This window comes from Gavialis gangeticus, unplaced genomic scaffold (genome assembly GCF_001723915.1).
Source record: "Gavialis gangeticus isolate Ggan-Ray unplaced genomic scaffold, GavGan_comp1, whole genome shotgun sequence".
Classification (NCBI taxonomy): domain Eukaryota; kingdom Metazoa; phylum Chordata; order Crocodylia; family Gavialidae; genus Gavialis; species Gavialis gangeticus.
Genome location: NW_017728995.1, coordinates 58,412,160 through 58,416,115, shown reverse-complemented (window position 1 = coordinate 58,416,115; position 3,956 = coordinate 58,412,160). Strand labels below are relative to the sequence as shown.

Sequence of the window (3,956 nt, the reverse complement as noted above, 5' to 3'; positions counted from 1 at the left end):
ATACAAGTTCACCTAGATGTATGAGCTAACTAGGAAAATTGTCGTGTTCATAACATAGCCTGTAGCGCTGTCCATTTCACCATTTGGAAGGGACAGTGTTTAGTTTGATTTCATTTTGTTTCGAAGCACTGTCCCATTTCATTTTGTCACAACTGTTTTGCTGTTTCAGTGTGTTTCGACATTTCGACCAGAGGCTACAATGGGGAATCATGAAAATGTCTAAAACTTTGTCATTTCTTGCCTGATTTGGATTAAAATGGCAAAAATGGTAGCTCCTTCTGAAGGCATGAGGCCTGCTAAGTTTCAAGGAGATGCATGCAGAGGTTTCTGGGAAACTGCACCTCAAACTCTCCAAAATACAACTTCTGACACTTGCCAGCAGTGGCAGCCTCCTCTCATGCAGTGTACAGATCCAGGGGCCTGCACCCCTGGTGGGGCTGTGCCAGACTCCTCCCAGGGGTGCGGGTCTCTGGATCTGCACACTTGAGAGGAGGCTGCTGCTGCGCCCAGCACTGGAGAAGATTGCTGCTGCTACCTGCCCCAGGTGGCAGCAACAGCCCAGCGGGCAGATCCAGGTGCGCACACCCACAAGAGGAGTCTGGTACAGCTCAGCAGCCCCTCCGGGGGTGCAAGCTCCCAGATCTGTGTGTTGGATGAGAGGAGGCTCAGGCTGCCGCTGCCACCTGGGACAGGCGGCAGCAGCAATCTTCTCTGGTGTTGGGTGCAGCCCGTGCCCAGCGCTGGTCCCAGGTGCAAGAGGCAGCCTCTTCTTATCCAGGGCACAGATCTGGGGGCTTGCACCCTTGGGAGGGCTGCCGGGCTGTGCCAGACTCCTCCCGGGGATGCAAGCCCCCGGATCTGCGTGCTGGATGAGAGGAGGCAGCTGCTGCCACCTGGGACCAGTGCCAAATCCAAGTAAACCCAGCTTTGCAACTTGAAACATTTTGAGTGCCCTTGTTTCATTTTGAAGCTGTCTTAAAGCCTTTTGTTTCATTTTGATTTCACTGTTTTGAGTTCAAAATGCATTGAAACAGCTTCAAAACATAACACCCAGTGAAATGTTGCACAGCCCTAATAGCCTGATCACCAGAGATCCTGGTTTCCTCTGAGAAAAAAAACACAAATTCACTGACAAAAAATAAATAAATAAAAAAAATCACGAATTCTCTGAAAACCCCCCCAAATCTGTTATTAAAATTAAAAGCCCCTTGAAGCCCCCCTATTCCTGCTGGTGCCCCTTACCCCCAATGACTCCCGAGTCCTGCTGGTGCCCCTCACTTGCCCTCAAAGCCATCCCAACCCTGCTGGTGCTCCTCATTGTCCCAACAGCTCCCCGCCCTACTCGTGCCTCTTCCCCCACCCAAAGTCCCTGCCCCCCCAGCCCTGCTGGAGGGGGCCTCCAGCTCCCAGGGCTATGGGGCCAAGGCCCCAAGTCTGCAGCTCCCTGCCCCAACAGCAAGCAGATGCACCAGAAGCTGGCTTCCCCACTGCTGCTGCCTGCTCGAGTGGGAGTGGAGCTGGCTCCCCCCACCCCTGCCGGTGCCTCCAGCCATGACCCGCAACCCCCCCAGCCCTGCCAGAGGGGTCCCCAGCCCCCTGCAAGTCCCACTTACCTCAGGCTCCAGGAGCGAAGAGTGAAGCTAAGCAGAGCTGTGGCCGAGAGCCTCAGGCCCGCCCTTCCCCCTCCCCCTCCGGGCAGGGCTTGGGGTTTCCCGCCCTGTTGGCAAAAAACTCTTGCATGCTGGTGCTCAACCAGCCTTCAGAGCTGTTTGTAAAAGCAGGGAATCCCCAGGTTTATCTGCTAAAAGGAGAAATCCTCATTTTCTCTGATAAAAAGGGGAAATCTGCGGTTTTCTCTGTTTTTCCGTGGGAAATGGAAAACCAGGATCCCTGCTGATCACATACATAAATCAAAGGGAACCTTTCTGGTTGCATACAAAATTGTACACAAACGTATATTAGACTGGGGACAGGCAGGGAGCTCATTTTCTTTGAAGGATCAAATAGACAATGGTCTGATCTAAAGTTGAGATGTATAGCATAATCCAGTGATCCTCAACTAGGGTTCTGGGACAGTCTTGGTTCTGTCAAATCCTTTGAAGTGTGCCACAAGGTGTGTAGAGATAAGTGAGGCGTGAGGAAATAAGATAAGCCAGACTTTGGCTGGCTGTTCCCCTACTCCAACTGCCCAGCTCCTGTAATTGTAAACGATAAACAGTGTAATACATAAATAGGTTTTTTAAATTGCATGTCACTCAATTCACAAAAGTTATGGATGGGTGCCTCAAGTCCAGAAAAGTTGACAGTCACTGGCACAAGCTTTCGTGAACTTGCACTCACTTCATCAGACGCTGTGAAAGGACATTCTGGGTACATCTACATGTGCCTCGCACGGCACAGTTGTTACTGCATCATCATTAGGTGCTTGCTTTAGGAAATACTAACTAAATGATGCCTAGTGGCACACGGTTATTTTTAGCAGCTATGTTGCCATAGCGAGGCACTACAGCAAGGTAGCTCATCACTACGGCAACATAGCATCAGCATCACGGTTTGTGCCCACTGACACTACATTGCCATAGCAATGAGCTACATGCCCTCCAAGTCCATTAGTCTGTAAGGTGCAAATCTGCACTGCTTTTTGCCGGACTTCACACTAATACAGATAACCCCTCTCCCTGATCTAACAGCAATTTCCGTTTGCCTTTGTTTCTCAGTTTTGCTCTTCTTTCAAGCCAAGTAGTGGAGAGGAGCAGCAGCACTGTCATTCTGCAAAGAGGTGCTGTAGAGTTTACTGTGGGTGAATGTAGTTAGGCTGAGCCTGTGTCTTACAGGAGAACAGTGCAAAGAGAACAGGAATGTGGACTGGAATACTAACAGTCATTCTTCAGCAGATTTTAGCTGGAGAGAAAAAGGGAGAAAATGTAGACTGCGGAGCCGGGTAAAACACTGTTTTCTACAATGGTGTATTATAAGACTTTGGATGACAGCAGTGTCCTCCAAATTGACTCTGCCTACCCTTACCAAATGGCAGATCCTAACAAATGTCTTCAGTTTTTGTGCTAAGCACTGAGGAGCGCTCATTCATAAATGACAGGAAGTGAAAATTTAAGTAATCAATACAGCTATCAGTGACACCAAAGGACTATCACAGGACACTACATCATTCCTATTGGAAGTGGTGACATCTATCCTAACATACTGTAGAGGTCAGTGGGGACAAAGCTATAAAACCCAAGTACCAAATAAGTACCAAAATATTTCCCTGGTGAGAATGCACTGATCAGATCTTTACAGGACTTTGGGGAAGTATTATCCCTTTTATCATATTTAGGGATTCAAGCAAAAATGTTTTTGTCTTCCTTGAAATGTGTTTCTTGTTGAAACCCAGAGTTCAAAATAAGCACATTGTTGGAACTTCCTCTTCAGATGCTAGAAAATTGTCTTTGCCTTGTTTGCAGTACCTAAACCTGCTGCAAATTGGATTTCACGGGAATAATCAGCAGTCCCTTAAGTGTGTTCTCCTAGCAATGTGCAGCATTCTATACATACCAGGCACATAATTAATGTTCAGTAATAAAGCAGTATTTCAGTATCACAGTATGGTGGACACAAAGCTTTCAGGGCAACAGAGACAAGTCACATTTATCTACTGTGTGAGCTTATCAAAAAAACACAAGCCAGTGAGAGCCAGAATTTGGCTGAAACCAGCCTAATCACTGTAACTGAAGTATCACCTGCCTGGCAACCCAAATTAAGTAATAGCCATTTACCCTTCAGTTGCCATGAGGAACAAGCCACCTGATAATACTGATGGGTATAATTTATCTGGATTTAAAAATACATATAAAACTGTAAATACTGCAGTCCTATAGCAACTTGAAGTCTGCTTACATAGCCTCTCAAACAAGACAAAGCATCCTTCCAAGACATGTACCTATCACAGTCCTAACTTT

At 47.4% G+C, this 3,956-nt stretch overlaps 1 long non-coding RNA gene across 2 annotated transcripts in view; it reads right to left on the bottom strand.

Moving 5' to 3' along the window:
* Positions 1-1,723: 1,723 nt before the first annotated feature.
* LOC109288222 overlaps positions 1,724-3,956 on the bottom strand; it is a 26,493-nt gene continuing 24,260 nt past the window's right edge. For both annotated transcript variants that reach the window (XR_002095096.1, XR_002095097.1), the window contains exon 5: positions 1,724-2,195. This is a non-coding gene — a long non-coding RNA (uncharacterized LOC109288222). The remainder of the gene's footprint in view (positions 2,196-3,956) is intronic.